Source organism: Ascaphus truei, chromosome 3 (assembly GCF_040206685.1).
Source record: "Ascaphus truei isolate aAscTru1 chromosome 3, aAscTru1.hap1, whole genome shotgun sequence".
Classification (NCBI taxonomy): Eukaryota; Metazoa; Chordata; class Amphibia; order Anura; family Ascaphidae; genus Ascaphus; species Ascaphus truei.
The window spans coordinates 73,539,940-73,563,114 of NC_134485.1; the positions used below are offsets into that span (position 1 = coordinate 73,539,940).

General features: G+C 46.3%; 1 protein-coding gene across 4 annotated transcripts in view; it reads right to left on the bottom strand.

Annotated features, from left to right (window-relative positions):
* PHKA2 (phosphorylase kinase regulatory subunit alpha 2) overlaps positions 1-23,175 on the bottom strand; it is a 119,081-nt gene that overhangs the window by 86,957 nt on the left and 8,949 nt on the right. The window lies entirely within an intron of this gene.

Here is a 23,175-nt window from a genome sequence, read left to right on the forward strand (position 1 = left end):
CCACTCAAAGGGCTAAGCTCCCCACCCACCCAATGGCAAGATATAAATATATATTTATGTTTCTAAGCCTGAGAGACGTCCTCCATAAAAACTAGAGAGAGAAAGAAGCAGGAGGAATTACATTCAGAAAACATGGTCAAAAAAAGAGACGAGAAGTTGGGATTTATCTAATTTGGGATTACCTTGTCATGGTGGTAAAATGTATCATACTGTGGCCAAAATATGCAATAATAACCCCAAGGCATTTCTGCAGCATAAAATACGTAGTGATAAAGGGTTAAAAGGGATAAAATGTTGAGTTTTGGTAAATATGGATGTGACTACATTTTTGGGTCATTTCAGCAGCACTGAATGACATAACATTAGAAGTACTGACTGTACTGAAGTATTAGAAGACATGTTCTGTCTGAGCTTCCCATAACACATGAAACTGGGTTTGCAGTATCGAAGATCACAGAGGGCTTTTTTTTAAATCCAAGTCTATTGAAAACAAACCTTTTGTAAGCATCTTATTCATTGAACGAAAAAAAATGAAATCCTATTAAAAGCAAATTTTTCCCTAGTTATTCATGCTGGCCACTGTGTTAGATCAGCGGTGCGCAAAGTGGGGGAGATTTTTCGGGGGGGGGGGGGGGGCTGGCGTTGCAGGGGCCCCGCGCTCTTTCACCCACGGCATTTTAATTAAAAGCCGAGGGATCACGTGAGGCCCCGGCAACTCTAAATTTACCTTCACTCTGCCGGTGTCAGGACTCGTGTCCATGGCAACGCGGCGTCAAATGATACCGCGTGGTCATGTGACGTCACACGTGTCAAATATAACGCCACATGACCCCGCGGCGTAGCGCGAGGTAAAGGGGGGGGGGGGGGGCGCACCACCGGAGCAGAACAGGCAGAGGGGGCGAAGCAAAAAAAAGTTTGCGCGCCCCTGTAGATAATCCCTTTACCTCCAGGTCAATGCTAACAAGAAATACTATTTAGGCCTGAAAGAGAGTTGGAATTTGATTATGCAAAGGGATTTGACATCGCTTATTGTGACTGATGTGGTGCTCCTGGTGATGACAAGGTTGGATTTCCCCGCAGCTAATAAGAAATACTAAGATTATATATATATACAGTATATATATATACATATATATATATATACACACACATATATATATATATATATATATATATACACACATATATACATATATACACACACACACACACACACACACACACACACACACACACACACACACACACACACACACACACACACACACACACACACACACACACACACACCATGTTCAGGAAAAGAGGAACCCTTTCATTTTTCATCATATCTAATATATTTCTTGCTGAATCCCCATAAAAATTTGCACAATTGTAAGTCTGTTATGTGGATTAAAACGATATAAGAAGCACAATGTACACAATCAACTGATGTTAACTAAATTGATGTCACTGTATTAGGTCAACAAGTACCAGATACACTGCGTTAGGTTCATGTTAATTTAACGAGAAATAAGAGTTTTTGCTTTGTAGCTCGTAAATTTGTTAAACTGTTGCAATCTAATCTGATTACTATAAAGTTTGAGTTGAAACTATGGTTCAAAGTGTGTTCAAAATGTCCTACTACTGAAACGCGCGCCCGAATACGAGAACGCCATTGTCTGATTGCATAATAGACAACGCATTGATTCAGCTTCTCCCAGTCCTGAGCCATACTTTGTTTTATGAATTCATTATGAGAGCGCGCACCGGAAGCTGAGCTCAGCTAACTTCCGGCGTGCTGACTTCCGGCGTGCTGACTTTCGGCGTGCTGACGTCAGAGACTTTGATAAAGCTCTACGGAGCGAAACATGTCAGTGTAGTTTTCTTCCGTTTTTTGCTCTTATAAAATCGTTTCTTTTTTCACCCTCTTCGCATTATTGTTGATAGAGGTGCAGCGTTTTTTTGGCTTCCAGCCAGCTTTTTCTCAGATCTCATCTACCTTCAGCGCATTGCACACTAAGGGGCACCCGGCAAGTGTAGACTCCTAACCACACAGTGGATTAAAAAGAAGGAGGGAATATTGATTCATCAATCTGTGAGTTCTTCTCAAATCATTTCAACTGTCTTGACAATAGGAGGTTGCCTTTGGATATTGGGGCATCTACAATCTATGTCCCATTTGCACTCCCCTGAGTGGGATAAATCCTACACAAGACATACTCCATTATACATTTATTGTAAGACTTACGGAGGGTGCCTCTTACTATATTGCATTCATTCCTTATTGAAAGGAACACAGTGGATACCTATCCAGTCCTGTTTGTTTCCTCATTTAGTGCATCCCACACCTTTTGAGCCCCACTTCCTCCCAAAGGAGACTCCATGGTGACGTCAGAGACACCTGGCTCGCGTCAGCATCAGACACCTCGGCGTGGGACAAACAGTGAGGGAGAAGCCTGCAGCTGGGGGTGACCGGGGCTGGCGGAATATCCCTAATACCTGGCCTGTTGGCGAAATGATCTCCTTCAGCCCTACCAAACAAAGTGGTCATTCTACTGTATATAGCCCAAAGTGGCAGATTGGGAGTTTTTAAGCCAAAAATCCCTATTAAAGTCTAAGTGGATAGCCGAACGGCCAGTGTGGCGTATATAGAATTTTTCCCAAGTGTAAAATAATCAGCTGGAGTAGCAGTGTCTAGTTTAAAAGGTCACAGCTCTTGGTGGGAGAAGGTATTTCAACCACTGCCTTATCTGTGCAGCTTACTGCAAAACAGACCACCTGTTCCATGCGGATCACTCCAAACTGTTGATAAGTGGTTTCAATTTTGAGGTTCTAAAAACGGAGTCTTTATATATACATCTATTGAAAAGAAAGAAAGAAAAGAGAACTGTTTTTTTTTTTTTTAAGAAAAGTGGTGGTACTTGGTTTTGTAAATAGAAAAATCGTGCTACTGTAAGTGTGTTCCGTGAGACCACACTGTGAACACTGTTTAAGACATAACATAGTTAATAGTAAATAGTAGACAAAAGCTATTCTATTTTGGACTGTGAAACTTGTCCTAAGTTTACTGCTGCTATGAGGATGGCAGCTGCACTGACATGATGCGTTGCTGGCCCCATTGGCAGCAAATGGTTCAAACCTCTCAGTATCGTTAGTTCATTTTAGCCTTAAAGCCAAAGTTCAAGCTGCCGTTTCCCCCCACACCCTCGTTAAAACGTGTATCAATACAGTTCCACAGATTGCTAAGTAATTAGCTACGATGCTGATCGGTGAAGATTCGGTTTGGGGGTTCACTAAAAGGCCGTCAGTGCAGCAGAAGAGGACCAAAGATGCAAAGTTCTTTGGGGAAGATCATGTGACCAGGCAGTTACTAAATACAATTGGTGCACTGCTGGAGAGGGCAGGGCTCAAAAAGGGGTGTGTCAGAGCCTGTTTCAGAAGAGGAAGGGGGTGTCATTTTTAAAATGGTTGCTACAGAAACAAAAGATGCTTGTTACATAGAAAACATTAAAAATGTCAATCAGAGTTGTTAAAAAAACAAAAAAAAAACCCTATATATATATATATATATATATATATATATATATATACACAAATGTAAATACAACTGTATGCTCATCTGCATGTCTTAGGCAGGTCTGCAACCCCGCCTTTCACCATTATCACCCAGCACACAGCACTTCCACTGCAGCAAGGGATTCTGGGAAATGACATGCAAATGAGCACACCGTGCCACTTTTTGCTTCAAAAACCATACTATATATATATATATATATATATATATATATATATATATATATATTTATAGACCATATGATACCGGTTGCAATAGGACATCAAGGGACAGAACGCAGGTAAGTAAATCCTAAATTGTCTATATTTGATAGAAGACACAAAAACCAACGTTTCAGTCCCCCAGTGGGACCTTTCTCAAGGTGGGGGACTGAAACGTCAGTTTTTGTGTCTTCTATCAAATATAGAAAATGTATGATTTACTTACCTGCGTGCTGTCCCTTGATGTCGTGTTGCAACCGGTATCGTATGGTCTGTTATTGCTTTATGGGATAAGCACCAAAACTTATTTACTTGCAAGTGGTGTGCCGGCTGTGCATTGAAATATATATATATATATATATATATATATATATATATATATATATATATAAACATCTAGGATATTGCTTGATCTGCAGCTTTAAAAGGTGCAGTCATAGCCAGCCAAAGAAATAACCTTTCATTAAAAAAAACAATGTACAATCGGATTGTATGCTGTGCCCACCCTGAGATGCGATGGGGCTCCATACGTCACACAGGGGTATTTAAAAAGGATCGACTATTCTAGAAGGTTAGGTTCGTGGAGATCAAGAGAACCTAGAGGAGAGGAGTCTCGGGGAGGCTACATAAGTAATGTTCATGAAGTAATAGCACTGACCAGGCCCTCCTGTTTATGTTGTAGATAGGGATACTACCCCTTAAGTTAGGAACCTCAAAAGAAGGAACGGAGTCCTGAACAGTTCGGTAAAAGGAACACGGCACACCACAGAGGGACTCAGGAAAGAGGGTTTCCTGGGTGCCGGCTGATCAGCTCTAATTGTGCATCAGCACCAATATTCCTCATTGGCGTGGAAGTGGCAGTTCCCAAATAGGCAAAAAAGGTATTGTGTCAAGTAATGAGAGACCCACCAGGATTCCCATTGGGGGCACAGAATAATCGGATTACTACCGATGATGGTTCCGAAGAAACAAGGGGGGGGGGGCTTGGTCCCACACCTACTTAGAGCAACTAAGTCAGAGCACCTCCATTTGAGTGTTAAGAGTGGGCACTGGTGGAAGAAACGTATTCGTGTATGTATATGTATAAAATACAGTACAACATTGTCTATATATGAATGAGTGTCCCTGTGTTTGGGGACACGAATAAATGACAGCTGTCCTATAAAAGTTCCTGGCGCCCATTATTATACAACCTTGCTGCCTCGTCGCACAGCCGCCTGAATTCCAGCACCCTGAGTCAAGGTAACCCATGCAGAGTAGCCATATACATATCATACCGGTGTAACCTCCCTAGGAAGCCTGGCAGGGAGGGTAACATAAAAACACAGTAACGCAAAAAATAACAAACTGGATTATCGCTTAATAGAAAATATTAATATATATATATTTTATATATATATATATTAATATATAAACATATTGCTTTGATTTTACCTGGAGGAAGGGGAGCAGGAAGCAGGGGGTCCGCAGACCTGAACCGCATTACTTTCCACTCCAAGCACCCCCTGGTTTCCAATATACTTACCGGGTAAAGGGACAACCGGAATTTCCAGGTTATTTAAACCCCCACATCATGCGGCCAATAGGACAATGGATCAAGCTGAGGCTTCCTATCAGCCCGCGTAACGCAGGAGATTAAGAACCACCTTTTATTGCCTCCGGGTGGAATGTTACCGGCGGCACCTTCCCTGGTAAATATCTCGGCAACAAGAGCTAAAATTAACTTGGTTCCCCTCTGGGGACCCCCTCCTGCCCATCTATGTTAAAAAAGGTAAAAAGGAGGGGAGGTAAAAAGGAGGGGAGGTAAAATAGATAAACGAGCAGGGGGAACTGCACATTTAAACTGCATACGTGACGCAATGATCAGCCACATTACCTTCAGTTTCAAAATTGCCCCTTTTTCCCTCTAGGTCAGGGGTGCACAAACTGGGGGTCGCGGCACTTAGAGGCTCCACGCTCTTCCCCTATGCATTTAAATTAAGTGCCGGGGAGTGCGCGCAAGGCCTCTCTAACTCACTTACCTTGTCTCCGGCGGCTTCTAGCGATGCGTCGTCATGGCGTCAAATGACGCAGCGGGGGTCACATGACACCGTCACATGACATTGTGACTTTGGAAGATGCCGGACAAAACGATAAGAGGAGCCGACATGGGGGGGGGGGAGGAGGGGGGGTTGGCGAAGACTACAAAAGTTTGCGCACCCCTGCTCTAGGTTGTAAGCTCTCATGAGCAGGGCCCTCACTGCCTTCTGTATCTGCTTGAGCTTCTTTGTCCTTATTTGTGTGCCATTCTGTTAAATATACTGTACAACACTCTGTACCCTCATTGTACTGCACTGCAAAATATGTTGGTGCTTTACAAATAAACGATAATACAAATAAACATTAAATCATTGAAACCACCTCATGCTAACCTTTCATCAGGCTTCAAGGACAGAGAACAGAGGACGGGGTCTTGTTACAAACTCTGACCTACTTGGCTCCGGGCCCTTACAGGCAGATTCTGACGTGCGCATTACTCTGTACACTAAGTTCTATTTTTAAATGCTGTTAATCCGGCACTGCCAGAAGCCAATGTATCAGTTGAAGGCAGGATGTTGAGGAACAGTTCCTATTTTCGACAACTCTGTGTACTGTAGTTATGCAAGAAAACCCACTAAAGGTGCAATTCCTCCATTTATTTGTACAAATTGCCTTTATTTCCCGTTACCAAAAATTCAACATAACTGGCTTCCTTACAGTGAAAGTTTTACTTGCTTGTGAAGAAAAAAAATGAATGTTTGTATCCGGACTCTCTGAAATCCATGCTCATCATATACTTATTGGCCTCCTAGTTTATTTAATAATGACCCAATATTTTTTTTTTTTTTTAAACAAAGAATAAAAGTAAAAAAAACAATTAACATGTAGCTTTTAGGAGTAACAGTTTGATAACCAAAAGAAATTAGATAAAGCTGTAAAACCAGTGAGGGTTGCTGTTTTAAAAAGACAGTTTTATAGAGAGGGAATTTTTTTTTATTTTTAAACAATTTATAAATGTAATTAGCTTTTTTATTTTTTTTTGTCTTTTTTCTGGATCTGGCAACAATGAAAAGGCCATATAGTCCTTCCGGGGAAGTATTATAGCTTTTATAGCAGCTGAGGGAAGGTCTCTGTAGCTGGGAGCAGCTCAGTTAAAAAAATGGAAGCAAATAGGTTTTTGTTTCATAAATGTGGTGCAATTATTTTGCCCCGGGTTCTTGCTGTGGTTTTGCAGACGGGTTCTCGCTGTGGTTTTGCAGACGGGTTCTCGCTGTGGTTTTGCAGACGGGTTCTTGCTGTAGTTTTGCAGACAGGTTCTTGCTGTGGTTTTGCAGACGGGTTCTTGCTGTAGTTTTGCAGACGGGTTCTTGCTGTAGTTTTGCAGACGGGTTCTTGCTGTGGTTTTGCAGACGGGTTCTTGCTGCGGTTTTGCAGACGGGTTCTTGCTGTGGTTTTGCAGATGGGTTCTTGCTGTGGTTTTGCAGACGGGTTCTTGCTGTAGTTTTGCAGACGGGTTCTTGCTGTGGTTTTGCAGACGGTTTCTTGCTGTAGTTTTGCAGACAGGTTCTTGCTGTGGTTTTGCAGACAGGTTCTTGCTGTAGTTTTGCAGACGGGTTCTTGCTGTGGTTTTGCAGACGGGTTCTTGCTGTGGTTTTGCAGACGGGTTCTTGCTGTAGTTTTGCAGACGGGTTCTTGCTGTGGTTTTGCAGACGGGTTCTTGCTGTGGTTTGGCAGACGGGTTCTTGCTGTGGTTTTGCAGACGGGTTTTTGCTGCGGTTTTGCAGACGGGTTCTTGCTGTGGTTTTGCAGACGGGTTCTTGCTGCGGTTTTGCAGACGGGTTCTTGCTGTGGTTTTGCAGACGGGTTCTTGCTGTGGTTTTGCAGACGGGTTCTTGCTGTGGTTTTGCAGACGGTTACTTGCTGTGGTTTTGCAGACGGTTACTTGCTGTGGTTTTGCAGACGGGTTCTTGCTGTAGTTTTGCAGACGGGTTCTTGCTGTGGTTTTGCAGACGGGTTCTTGCTGTGGTTTGGCAGACGGGTTCTTGCTGTGGTTTTGCAGACGGGTTTTTGCTGCGGTTTTGCAGACGGGTTCTTGTTGCGGTTTTGCAGACGGGTTCTTGCTGCGGTTTTGCAGACGGGTTCTTGCTGTGGTTTTGCAGACGGGTTCTTGCTGTGGTTTTGCAGACGGGTTCTTGCTGTGGTTTTGCAGACGGTTACTTGCTGTGGTTTTGCAGACGGTTACTTGCTGTGGTTTTGCAGACGGGTTCTTGCTGTGGTTTTGCAGACGGTTACTTGCTGTGGTTTTGCAGACGGTTACTTGCTGTGGTTTTGCAGACGGGTTCTTGCTGTAGTTTTGCAGACGGTTACTTGCTGTAGTTTTGCAGACGGGTTCTTGCTGCGGTTTTGCAGACGGGTTCTTGCTGTGGTTTTGCAGACGGGTTCTTGCTGTGGTTTTGCAGACGGGTTCTTGCTGTGGTTTTGCAGACGGTTACTTGCTGTGGTTTTGCAGACGGTTACTTGCTGTGGTTTTGCAGACGGGTTCTTGCTGTAGTTTTGCAGACGGGTTCTTGCTGTGGTTTTGCAGACGGGTTCTTGCTGTGGTTTGGCAGACGGGTTCTTGCTGTGGTTTTGCAGACGGGTTTTTGCTGCGGTTTTGCAGACGGGTTCTTGCTGCGGTTTTGCAGACGGGTTCTTGCTGTGGTTTTGCAGACGGGTTCTTGCTGTGGTTTTGCAGACGGGTTCTTGCTGTGGTTTTGCAGACGGTTACTTGCTGTGGTTTTGCAGACGGTTACTTGCTGTGGTTTTGCAGACGGGTTCTTGCTGTGGTTTTGCAGACGGTTACTTGCTGTGGTTTTGCAGACGGTTACTTGCTGTGGTTTTGCAGACGGGTTCTTGCTGTAGTTTTGCAGACGGTTACTTGCTGTAGTTTTGCAGATGGGTTCTTGCTGTGGTTTTGCAGACGGTTACTTGCTGTGGTTTTGCAGACGGTTTCTTGCTGTGGTTGTGCAGACGGAAGGCTTTCGTAAATAATCTTTGGATAATGATCGCAGAACAATTTCGTTTACACAAAACAAGAAAAGGAAAAACCTCAACATCAACACGTACACCAGTTTGCAAACAGCCTTATCACAAAAGAGATTAGTTGACAATAGTAAAAACCCTCCAAAGCATTTGGTTACAATTAAACCATTAGAGATATAAAAAAATAGTCACACTTGCCCATTGTATCAAAAAATAAAATAGTATCAATCCTGTATGTCTATTTTATTTATAAAAATGTTTTACCAAGAAGTAGTACATTGAGAGTTACCTCTCCTTTTCAAGTATGCCTATCTAACCACTTATATCAACTTTGTCCCTAGGATGCACTGCCCCTGAAATACACCTACTGGTAAAGTAGCGTATTGCAGGCTCCTCCTACAGATCCTATTGACCCGTGGTGGGATTTAAATACCAGGAAGTACTTTTACCGATAAGTATTGCGCGAACCAAGCTATTTGGGGAGCTGAAAATAACACGGTTCAGCTTCAAAGATCCCTTAGTAGGGGAAACTGCTTTAACCCTTCAATTGCCTGAAGACTGAGACTACTGGTCAGTACAGATTCCCTATTGGACTATCAGTGTTGTTCCAGTGTTTTGGTCCGGTGGGCCGGTGCTGTGGCTCCCCAGCAGCGCCAGATGGCGGATCCCCAGCTCCTTTACCTTCTGCAATACTCCCCCTCCTCCTGTCAGTGCCTGGATTCAACTTTTGCGCGAGCGGAGGAGGCAGATGCAGAGTCCCCAGACTGGTGCAGGACCGCACTTCACCGCAAGGTAAGTGTGTGTGTTAATGCGAGTGAGATGGGGGTCTTAACTTCTCCGGAGCGGCCCCCTCCTGCAGTGTCACATTTTCATGACAGGCTGAAGTCAAATGTCATGACGTGCCATAACAATGCGACATCACATGACGCCGCAGGAGGTGGGGCCGCTCTTCAAGGAATCGCTTGAGCCAGCACCTATGTCCTATCTGTCCCTGCCACCGGCATTCTGTCACTCAACTATGTGATTGGTCGTGGTAGCGATCACGTGTGGGCCTCCACGTGTGGGCCTCCGTACATGTACGGAAGTGGAGGATACGCTGATCACGTTCATTGCTTCATGAGCTCTGCCCCTAGAAAACGAGCATTCTCGCACGACGTACCCTGATGATGTGCAGGGCACGTCTTGGGGCACTCAAATAGCTAAAGCAAGTGGGAGATTTGTCTGTGATAAATCTGGTGCAATTCATTTTGGTTTTGCACCATGTTTGCAGCCTGTAGGCTTTAGCAGATAACCCTCAAGGTGCTTGGTGTCTTTGGGGTTTGCGATCACACCCATTACACTTTGACATTTAGCTTACATGCAAAATATATTTAGTTCGTTTCTGCAGGGCATCTCCTCACAACATCTACATTCCACCACTCACATTACTAGTGTATCCTGCTGGTGCTGCCTTTCTGCTACTTTGCCATCTTACATCTATGACACAAGTGTCTTCTAATGTTTTTTTCACCTTCTAGGGAGGGACGGTTAAAACAAACATCCAGAATCCAGTTTGATCATTTTACCTGACACGAAACAGGTTATAGTAGGTAAAAAAGTGACAAAAAGTCTAGGCACAAAGTTCATCTTTCCTGTCTTGCCTTCAAATACTTTCTGGGCAAGCTACCCATCTATCTGAACAAGCTCCTCACCCCTACCACATGCAGCAATTATCTAAGATCTGACTCCAAAAGACTGTTCATGGTCCCAAGGCTCAACAAAGTATCCGGACGTTCCTCCTTCTCTTACCGTGCACCCCAAAACTGGAACAACCTACCAGAGACTCTCACATCCACCACCAGTTTAAGTTCTTTCAAATCTAAGGCTGTCTCACATTTTAATCTGGTCTGTAACTGTTACATAAGCCTATAATATACATCTTAAAGTACTGTCAAACAACTGACAACGGCACAATAGGAGAACAGATAACATATAGGTAGGGCCATACGTGGGATGTACAGGAGGATAAGGGATAAAGTAAAAGTAGGATGGGACAACGAAGGTAAGGTGAGGTGAATGGTGGAAGGGGAACAAAGAAAACAAAAACAAAAAAACAAAAAAAGTGGGTCACAATGGGGGAGTATAGGGGGGCAACGTTTCGGGACTTGTCCCTTCGTCAGGCCCATTCCCCTCAGTCCCAAGGGGACAAGAGGGTACTTCCCTAGCCCCAGAACCCACAACAACAGAACTGACCCTAAGTAAAAACAATAGAAGACCCTCCACAAATTCTAAGTAATATTCTAATTAAATACACATACAATATCCCTAAACTAATTGGCAAAATAAATCCACAGTTTAACTTTTGATAGATACTGTATATTCAGGGACAAACTACATGCAAACAGCTACAATCTATTAGTGAACTAGCAACAACTGAGAACACCAGAGAACAGCAAAGAGAGGAGGCAAATCAGGAGTAATGCAAACCAGACAGTCCTTAGTTAATAGGACACACGAACCATGAGCCTGCTCCTCTCTTTGCTGTTCTCTGGTGTTCTCAGTTGTTGCTAGTTCACTAATACATTGTAGCTGTTTGCATGTAGTTTGTCCCTGAATATATCTATACAAAAGTTAAACTGTGGATTTATTTTGCCAATTAGTTTAGGGATATTGTATGTGTATGGGTCTTCTATTTTTTTTTTACTTAGGGTCAGTTCTGTTGTTGTGGGTTCTGGGGTTACATTGTCTATACTATAATATACATTTTCTCTAACTGTGCATGCAATGTCTTGTATATAATGTATACCCTGTTCATTTATGTAACTGTAGCCCTTTTTCTGACGCTCCCCAAAGGAACTACTGGTCACTGTATAACACCTGCGGCTCCAGGAGATCTGAGCCTCCGCTAGCTGGGAGCCTGGGGTAACACTTATACATTTACTTAGCGCAGCGCCTCCACTTACCCAGGATCCCCGTGATGTGAGATTCCCCTGGGCAAGAAATACATACACACATATGTGATGCAACCAACTTTACTGTATATGATAATGCATGGCAACCTTATCACTGTAACATGCAATTAGCAATAACACTTATCATAATAACTGGTACCGTCCTCTCACCGCGTGCCCCACACACCGTCTCCATATATTAATGTGATGGTACTATATGGTATAGGCTCAGTCTTGTAACCACTCGCTCAGTGTTCCTACAAAGGGTTTAGCCTAAGGCGGGATCAGCGCCTGATGACCGGTGTTGGTGCACTTGAGGATATAGTACCTGCCGAGCACTCCAGTGCTCGGATCTGCAACTGCTTCACAAAGGATCCGTCGAGTTCTGGCCCGACATCCAGGATACACCGTCCGGGGAGACCCCACCAAGATGGCCTCTGCAGCTGCAACGAAGAGCAGCGCCCAACCTTCTGCACGGGTGCGCAGCGTCAACGGAGTCCCTATCTGACTCTGTGAACTACCGTGACACTCGCTGCACTATAGGCCGTCCCTACAGCACAGCAACCTTGAATGGCTTTAGGGGAAACTCCTAGGGCCTGCGGGGTAGCCTGTCCTATGCAGGTGGGTCACTGACCCCCTGCACCCACACTACCTCTCCCTTCACCTCCCGGATCCCCTCTGAATACTCAACCTAAACCTGCAGCAAACACACTGCACACACACGCAACCTGCAGCAACCGCACTGCACTCACTCGGTACCTGCAGCAACCGCACTGCACACACACAGTACCTGCAGCTACACTGCACACACACACTGTGCCTACTTGTCAGCGCTCACAGCACTACCAGCCGTGACACTGACAAGACTGCACCCTCACACACCTAAGGGCAGAGTCCCTAACCTATGGACCCTCCCTCAGTACCTACCCCTACCCTGGTGGGGATTGGGGCCTGCCTGGGATCTGGGGAACTACCTTACCTGGTGTAGGAGCCACTTGCTCCCTACACCCTTCCTCCCCCTTCCTGCTCCCAGCTTCAACTGCCAAACATGGTCCCCGCAACATTGTAGCCTTCCTCCACAGGAGAAGCTGCAAAACCTTATTTGCTGGCTGGCTGCATTTGATGTGGGTGAAAGGGCAATCCCCAGAGGCTGCTGGGAATTGTAGTCCACTCAGGACCTCTTTAGCATTGGGGCCGCGTGCGCTACCCTTACTGCGCCTGCGCAACCAATGCGCATGCTCGCGCAACCTGTCATGGCGGCCCCCGCTAGCCGGGTACGCCGCAGAGACTCCGGGCGCTACATGGGGGGTCTCTGGGACTGAAATAAGACCGGGGCTACATAACTATTTGTAACCATGTATTATTTGTCATTAACTATGCCCAGGACATACTTGAAAACGAGAGGTAACTATCAATGTATTACTTCCTGGTAAAACATTTTTTATGTAGCCTGGGTCTCCCAGTGACCCTAGAGAACCCCTCCTGTTGGCGCAGCGTGGTCGCGAGCGCCGCCGGTGCCAGCGGCGGACCCAACGGCTTTTACCAAGGGTGGGGGCCAGAGCAGGGAGTAGCGCGCTGCCCCCGCGAGCAGGCCGGTTGCCGGGGACACGATCGGGCCGTCGCTAAGGCCTCACTCGCGTTGCTGCGGTCCCGGCGGCTCGGGGAGCAGGGCGCCGCCATTGTCAGGTGCGTTGCGCATGCGCAGGGGCTAGGAGCGCCGGGAGGACTCCAGGGAGCTCGCGCATGCGCAGAAGAGAGCCAGAAAAGCCCGCGAAGCCCTAGCCTATTAGGGAAGGCTCTAGGCAGGGACTACAGATCCCAGGAGCCTCTGCGCGCCCCACGTGATGCCAGGGAGCCAATAGGGCTGAAGGATGACTTGGCAGGATTAGAGATAAGATACATTTTGCGCGCTGTGAACGGCAGTTGGAGCTGGGGAGCTGTGAGGGAAGGAAGGGTGCAGGGAGTGAATGCAGCTCCTGCACCCAGATAGGTACCCACATCCCAGGTAGGCCCCAACTCCCCACTAGGTTAGTGGGTAATTGCTAAGGGACGGCCCAAGGTAGGGACGCTGCCCTTAGTGAGAGTGTAGGTGCTGTCTTGTCAGTCATGGCTGTCAGTGCTGTGAAGTCTGACAAGAACGCACAGGGTTTCTGCAGCACGTTAGCGGCAGGCAGCGAGTAGGTTGCAGCGCGTTACTGCAAGTGCTGCTGATTAGTTAGTCAGGACTGCGAAGGTTAGTTGCAGGGGTAGAGTAGAACCGGGAAGAGTTAGGGGAGCGGGGCAGGCTATTAACCCTTTAGGTCCCAGATAGGTTCTCATCCCCCTAGTTTGTAGTGCTACAGGGACAGGCCCTAGGTTAGGGATCCTGTCACAGTAGGGTAGATTAGATAGGGACCCAGCGAACGCTGCGCTCCACGTGAGCTGAATTGGGCTCAAGTCTGCATCCAAGGCGACGACAGATAACAGAGACAGAGACTATCTCCAGGGTGGGATCGCCCCTGGCGGTCCTCGTGCAAGGAACCCGTTTGGGGGTCAGACGGAATCATCACACGACTGATCCTTTGCAAAGCTGTTGCTGATCCGAGTACCGGAGTGCTCGGCAGGTACTATACAGTCATAAGTGCACCAACGGGCCCTTAGTGTAATAGTGACTGCGCAGTCACCCATTGCCTCTCTCTGCAAGAGTGCGGGACATTGGGTGGGATTCTTTGGACACTGGGTGGGCTCACCTGGTGTTGGGGAAGCATCCTGCGCGACGCCATAGTAAGTGTCTCCTCTAGAGAGGGACACCTGTTAGTATGGTACTGATGTGATGTGTTGCCTTGCATGTTAGTAAACATTATTGGTTATCATACAGAGTATGTGATTATTGTGATTGTCCTGCGAGGAACCACTCCCCCTCTGGTGGGAGCCATCGCAGGTGGAGGCGCTGCACCGAGTAAGTGGTTACTCATTAGTATACTATAATTGCCCCAGGTTCCCCGTGGTGGAAGCTCAGCCCTCCTGCGAGCCAACAGGTAAAGCACCACACCTGGTAACATGGTATGTTCTCTGCACCCCCACACTATATCTGCGATTGGGGGGGGGGGGGGAATACCCGTTACATTTGGAGGCGCTGCTGAGATAGACCTGGGGTGCCCTGTTCCAATTTTTTTTTCTCCAAATTGTCCACCATGTTTGTCAAGTCCGGACACGAGGTCCTCGCCTGGGCCTTGAGGCTAGGTGCTAGCCCCCGTCGTGTAGTGGTCGTAGGAGGTCTTCCCGCAAATATATCAGACGAGGAGGTCGGTGAGCACCTGCCTAAAATCCCCGGGTGGCGGTACCCCCTTATTCTAGATGTGGATAAAGACCCCACGTCACCAGGGAGCTCAATGCTTTTTGTGGTGACCTACACGTATGATTTATGCCCGTCCGAGTCACCGCCCACGTAATTTATGCCCGGGTGCCCCCCTGAGGGCTACCCTTTAGTATACGCTGACCCAGCGCCATGGCAACTTTCCACAAGTGAACAGAGTGCGCGTGGTACCGCGCTCAAGGCGCAGAATGACTTTGCAGAAAACCGTCCGGGTCTGGCGGGAAAACCTAAGCCCCACCCCCGCCAACTGAGTGACGCAGTGCCGAGCCAGAATCACTCATTGAAAGAGTGTGCTGCCACTCCTTCACATTCCACCAGGGGGAGAAAGCATTGTGATCTTCCACCATACGTTGATGAGGTAATAGACTGTCGTGGGGTACACCCTAATGTGTATGTGCCCTGGCAGGCGACAGGAGTAGATATTCTTGCACTACTTTGCACCTGCCTGCAAAAAGCCTATGTACAGGGAGCCGACCTATCCCAGTTCTCGCTAGGCCTCGAGTCAACCGAGGTGGAAGGGAAACCGTATGTACGATGTTTTTATACCACCTGTGACTGTTCTAGAGAGGCATTGACGTTTGGACCCCCCTGTGACTGTTGCGGTGCCCGGTTATTGAAGCCTATTATGCCCCCGGCTGCAAAGGAGACAGAGGAGGAGGAGCCTGACCTCTATATCACTATGAGTTGTGCTGAAGTTAAGTCTGTCTTCAGGGAGAAGTTACTTAGGGATTCCCGCCACCAACCACCAGCTGTGGAGGTTGTGGAGGGCCCGTGTGCCCAAGTGAACATTCTAGACCCGGTTACCGAGCAGGAATCACCTGCCCAGCTAGCTAGGGAGCCAAGCGAACCATCGGCGGAGAAGAGCACGACCGCAGTGGAGGTATCGGAGCACGCCAGCTCCGTACCTATCTCCACTGGTTGTATCGCAGAAGAACCCGGTGACTCCCTTGCGGAGGATCCGATCGTAATATTCTCCGAGGAAGAAGTTGAGGTTCCATCGGTGGCGATGCGCCTACCGGCGAACCACCCCAGCGGTGATACAGAGGAGACAGAGGAATCACAGGGTAAGGTGTCTGTACCCCCATCTTCTTTTAGTGATTCCAGCGATCAACCACTCGTGGTGATGCGCTTGCCGGCGGACCACTCTAGTGAAGTCATCAAGCCAACTATCTCGGCGGATACCGAGCCTGCTGTGGGTCCATGTGCCCTAGAGGAGGTGTATTCAGATGCTACGAATCCTGATATGGGCCCGTGTGCCCTACAACGGCCAGTCCGGCCTACAGAGGTACCATCGGTCCCAGGCGTGGGATCAGTACCGATCGAAGACAAGGGTGAGTTGACTGCCCCAGGGCTGTCGGGTGTGAGCCTCCAGGTGACCGCGGAGCACGATAGCTCCTTAAGTCTGGCCACCAGGGCAAATGGCTCCACTCCAGCCAATAGGGCTGAAGGATGACTTGGCAGGATTAGAGATAAGATACATTTCGCGCGCTGTGAACGGCAGTTGGAGCTGGGGAGCTGTGAGGGAAGGAAGGGTGCAGGGAGTGAATGCAGCTCCTGCACCCAGATAGGTACCCACATCCCAGGTAGGCCCCAACTCCCCACTAGGTTAGTGGGTAATTGCTAAGGGACGGCCCAAGGTAGGGACGCTGCCCTTAGTGAGAGTGTAGGTGCTGTCTTGTCAGTCACGGCTGTCAGTGCTGTGAAGTCTGACAAGAACGCACAGGGTTTCTGCAGCACGTTAGCGGCAGGCAGCGAGTAGGTTGCAGCGCGTTACTGCAAGTGCTGCGAGTGCTAGTGATTAGTTAGTCAGGACTGCGAAGGTTAGTTGCAGGGGTAGAGTAGAACCGGGAAGAGTTAGGGGAGCGGGGCAGGCTATTAACCCTTTAGGTCCCAGATAGGTTCTCATCCCCCTAGTTTGTAGTGCTACAGGGGCAGGCCCTAGGTTAGGGATCCTGTCACAGTAGGGTAGATTAGATAGGGACCCAGCGGACGCTGCGCTCCACGTGAGCTGACTTGGGCTCAAGTCTGCATCCAAGGCGACGACAGATAACAGAGACAGAGACTATCTCCAGGGTGGGATCGCCCCTGGCGGTCCTCGTGCAAGGAACCCGTTTGGGGGTCAGACGGAATCATCACACGACTGATCCTTTGCGAAGCTGTTGCTGATCCGAGTACCGGAGTGCTCGGCAGGTACTATACAGTCATAAGTGCACCAACGGGCCCTTAGTGTAATAGTGACTGCGCAGTCACCCATTGCCTCTCTCTGCAAGAGTGCGGGACATTGGGTGGGATTCTTTGGACACTGGGTGGGCTCACCTGGTGTTGGGGAAGCGTCCTGCGCGACGCCGTAGTAAGTGTCTCCTCTAGAGAGGGACACCTGTTAGTATGGTACTGATGTGATGTGTTGCCTTGCATGTTAGTAAACGTTATTGGTTATCATACAGAGTATGTGATTATTGTGATTGTCCTGCGAGGAACCACTCCCCCTCTGGTGGGAGCCATCGCAGGTGGAGGCGCTGCACCGAGTAAGTGGTTACTCATTAGTATACTATAATTGCCCCAGGTTCCCCGTGGCGGAAGCTCAGCCCTCCTGCGAGCCAACAGGTAAAGCACCAGACCTGGTAACATGGTATGTTCTCTGCACCCCCACACTATATCTGCGATTGGGGGGGGGGGGGGGAATACCCGTTACATATACATAAATAAATAAATAAAAACCCTTCACCTTACAGTGTACAGCAAATACAAATATAATTTGTGGGTATATCTGCATGTCTCAGACAGGTCTGCAACACTGTCTTTCCCCATTATCACTTAGCAAAGAGTGCTTACACTGCAGCCAGGGATTCTGGGTAATGACATGCAAATCAGCCCTCAGTGTGTCACTCTCTACTTATCCATTTTAACAGGGACACCTATAACCTTATGCCTGCCGTATTACGCAGCCTTTCAGCACAGCCTGGGTAGAAAAGTGCATGGCCAGTAACCCTACTCATAGACAGCTGTTTCAACCTTTTGAGTCTCATTAATGTGAGGATGGATACTGGCTTTGCAATGTGAAGCTGATAAGGCTGTGCTGAAAAAGCGGCGTAAGGCCGTGATTATACCAAAAGCATCCGGCAGTGTCGCGCTGCGCATCGCTGCACAGCGCTGCACAGCTAAGAAACAAATAGCAACAATAAAATGAAAGTGCACATACCCAGCGCGCCGTGTGCGCGCCGCCTGGAACTGCAGGGCAGCAGACAGGAGAACAGACTTGAGAATTTGTTCTCAGCAACCGCTCCCGGCCCGCCTCCGCCATGCCTCCCTGTCTCCTCTGGCTGCCTCCTGACTTCAGCTCACGTGCCGCTTTGCCGGAGCTGGTATGATCGCAGCCTAATACAGCAGGCATAAGCTTACAAGAATCCATGTTAAAATGGATAAGAAGTAAAGAGTGACACACCGAGTGCTTATTTGCATGTCATTACCCAGAATCCCTGGTTATATTCCGCACAACAGACATGCGAAAGGGAGGGGGGGGGGTTGAAGGGGTGTCACTGTCAACCCTCTAAGAGTATAATAGGTATTGTATGGGACTGATGGAATCTAGAGAGAAGGGCATTTGTTTTGCCAGAGATGGGATTAAATTATGTGACAGTTGTATAAACAGGACACTTTTTAAAGGTACCTTCAAAGCATTTCTGGAAGGCTCCTACAGTGTCAATGGGCGTGACTAACCCTACCGTTCAAAAGATATGAAATATGGAATCCTTGACCCAATACGTACTCTGCATAATAACGTTTAGATATTTGTAATCATTGCAAGGAGGAGAATGCAATAAGGCCAAACATTTGAGGTTTAGGAGTACGCCGGTCACATTTAGTCTTGTTACATTCAGCAAACTCGCCTGAATCTATTGGTATAACTCACGTGTGTCTAAGTATTAGAGGAAATAAGATACAAGGTCTTTCATACATCTAGGCACCTTTTAACCGTCTTTTTAGGAGAGATTTTTTTCCCAAGTCATAAAAATGGCAACCTAGTTGTGGATTTACGACAGAGGTGGGCTTATAGTGTCCCCAATGAAGGCAAGTGAGAATAAAAATCCAGACTTTTTAATTAGCAAAAGAGAGATTTGACACGGCTCAACCTAGTTAGGTATAATTAATATGATTGCCTAATTAACACCTAGTGAGGTGTATGGATGCTACCTACGCAAAATAGGTAAATTCAAGGACTGGAAGGAGAGTTGGTGATGGATATTACAAATCCCCCCCAAAAAGAAATGCGTTTAAGGTGCACTCCAGGTAAATTATAACGTAACTCTGGGAAATGACATGCACTGTGTGCTCATTTGCATGTCATTTCCCAGAATCCCTTGCTGCAGTGGAAACGCTGTGTGCTGGGCGATAATGGGGGAAAGACAGGGTTGCAGACCTGTCCTAAGACATGCAAATGAGCATACAGTAATATTTACAGTTGCTATATGCTTTACTGTGGAGGGTTTTTGTCACATTTTTTTTACCCACCATAACCTTAATAATTGTGACACACACACACTCACTCTCACACACACACACTCTCTTAAATAAGTGATGCTTTGGGTGCTCTGATGAACTGTTGCACGCTTTGTAGAGAGTATTAAAATTTTTGGGCAACAGATTTTGCTACAACAGTTGTGTGTTAATTGCATTGTTTTTTCTATAATAAACAGGCAGATCTATAAATATATAAATGATACATTTTGCATATTTTTTGGGTGGTGGCAGCGGATAGATATGATTGCAATTGAGTAAGGGGTTAATATTAACTAATTAAAAGTATCTTGCGTAGAAGAAAAGGTGATTTGGCTAGAGTAGCCGTGTGTATTAACCCTGGTTGCATAGATAAGTCACATGCTCACTTGTGTGCTGTTCGTGACAGATGGTATATTGGGACGGATTGAGGGGTGATATTGTTCATTTGAGGGACCTATGCGAAGGTGAAAAGTGGGGCAGCGAGAGAGCTATGTATTAACCCTCGTCACGTATGCAAGTCACGTGCTCAAAAAGGTGTGCCATACGTGACAAGTATAAAAAAGTGAATCACCATCACCCAGTTTTGTTATTTTATTGCATCTATGCTGAAAGTAAGAAACATGTTAATATGTCTTATATTTGTATGTAGATCATTAGTTAGTGGAATTTTTACCAAGTCAGATCTTTGTGGAAATTGCTGTGGTTAAGAAAAAAGAAAATGTTGGTAAGTCCCTTTATTGCCTTACAAGAACTCTTCCAAGAGCCACTACATCAATCACAAGCTTGTGCACACACTGCAAGATCAGTGAAATAAACGATTGATACATTGGTCTGGGTCCACAAAGTCTGTAAATAAGTAAATTGGCGTGATCAGTGTTTAACACCAATTTTATTTATTGACCTGTTCACTAAAGCCATATAACCAGCAGTAAAGCAGAAATAAGGGGCTTTTTTTTACTGTGGCAATAGTGTTAATGCAATGTATGCAAATTAATAATTAATTAAAAATGCTATTCACAAAATTCTGATTCCTGGAGATATTGGGCTACTGTCGAAAAATATTACTACATACAGTATATAGGCAAGATAACCTAAACCAACCTGGACTAGATGATGATACATTATATAAGCATTACTACTACTACCCCCCACCCCACCCATTCCATTGTAAAGAGGCTAATAAGCCCACTCACTGAGCCTGCCTACATATCCCTACTGCCACTCAGGGGGTTAATGCCTATTTAATTTCTATTGTAATGTATATTTTGGTCATGTTTTTGATGTTAGGTTTTGTGTTTGTTGTTTCGATGGCCTTTGGCTCTCTTAACCGACTTTGGCTAACAGTGCTGTAAGTCGTTCATATCGATAGAGGTTGTTAGGTGTCAGTGACGTAACTACTGCCTGGGATACCCGGGTATGTGCCGGGGGCCCCCAGCTCAGGGGGGTGGGGGGCCCCGAAGGGAGTCGGAACCCTCCCTCCAGACTCGTGATGAACCCCCCCAAGTGGTTGCAGAGACCCCCCTCTGTACATATAGTGGTCCCTCCTGTTAGAGGTTGTGCACTGAATAAGCGACTTTTTCCTCTCCATCCCGCCTGTGGATATTTTTGAGTTTTCCCTTAGGTGCCCCTTCTAAGGCCACCTTTATTTTTATTGCTGAGCGGTAAGCTCCTTTAAGCTTATATAGAGATTTATACCTTGACTCCCCCTGCAATGCATTTTTAGTTGGTTTGGGTAGTTAGTGTAGTTCCCTGGAAGTCTATCAGGTATCAAAGGGGTAAAATACGTGTCCTCCATAGGACAATGTGATGATTTTTATTACATTACCTTATTGCAGCCATGTATTGTATTGTATTGTATTTGCATGTGGATTTTTGGTGTTATTCAGCAAATTGCAATGTGCAAAAGTGAATAATTACATAAGGTGTATGTCAAGAAAAGTGGCACCCCAGGGGCCCTTATGGCATACACCGTATGTTATGTTAGGGGCTGTACGCAATCGCGCACTCCATCGTACACGAACACCCTCCCTGTCACATCCGGCCTGAACAGAAACATCCTCTCATGATTGCTCTGAAAAGCAGTCACGTGACACGGAGGTGGCACAAGCCTCCGGCACTGAAACAGTTAAAGCATGATTATTGAGATATATATAATATATATTTTTTAAATATGCCAAATGATATATATATTTCTCATAACGCTATATATTGTCTATTCAACAGTTTAGTGAACCTAGGCCATAAACCCATACAGAATTACAATGAAAATGCTTTTTTATGGCACAGATTTACCCAAGTGTGATCAGCGTTAGCACACCTTGGTGCACAGGATTCACAACCATGTCTCGATTTAACGTTTACAGCTCACTAATGACGCACGCCAGAGGCCCTCATGATGTATAAGGTATTCCAGTGGTGCGCAAACTGAGGGGTGCGAGATTTTTCAGGGTGGGGCGCAGGCGGTTGCAGAGGTCACGATCTTTTTAAATGTTAAAGATCATGATTTTCTTAATTTTTAGTGCCCGAGGTTACCATGGTAACCGTTAGAGTGCAGTGGACGCTGGGTATAACTGCAATTGCTTACTTCTCATAAATGGAACATTGGATGGGGGGGGGGGGGGAACTGGCAATCAGTGCGAACTGCTGCTTTAAATTATTTATCTTTGCCCACCCCCCAATTAATATTTAATCTCTAAAAGATATGCAGGAAGTTGCTTTCCAGGGTGTCTGACAAAGAGCAACACATATTTAAGTGGTTGTTTGAACATACTGGTACCTAGTGAGCCTGAGTACTGTAACTGCACTCTTGCCACATAGCTGAACAAATGGCATGTTCTTCCCATTTCTCATGTGTTTGGTGATGGGAAAGGGACATCGGCAGGACCCTTTCCAGTGACTATAATATCCTCAATTAAGCTCCTGTCAAGGGATCCTCACAAGGTCCAATATAAAATATATGAGAACAGAAGTCAATACAAGTGCTGCAAAACGAGTGGGGGTAATGCACGTGGGCTTTAATTCCTGCCTGCCCCTGCATATTTGTGTAATCTTAGGCAAATTACTAAATGGTGCTACATCTTGGTGTACCTTTGGTCCCATTCAAATGGATATTCCGTGTGTTGCACTAAAATGTAGCACTTTTCACTAAATCCGGGCATTTATCTCTCATTTTGCCTTTCTAGGACCCCCCCCCCGAAATGTACACTTCTTGACCCTAAGACACCCCATTAAACAGTAGAGGTGCAGTTCTACCCATTCTAGAAAAAAATGATATTTGGCACTCATTAGTTTCAGATTATATAATGTAGGAAAACATTTTTTGCAGGGGTTCCTAAAAAAAAAATGGCCACCATTGCATTTTTCTTACCTGCTATACAGTATAACTTAGGCATTGCCACAACAGGAGCGATATGTATAGTTTGTGACATTTAATATGTTGCTTTTTCAGTTACTTTTTCTTGAAAGCAGTAAACTCTATTGTTTATTTATTTATAGCACTGGAAGCGGGGAATACTCCGGAGCTGAACAGCATTATTTTAAGATCCAGGGACCCCCCCTGGGTTCCCAGATACAACTCGTGTTGTTTACCGTTGTTAA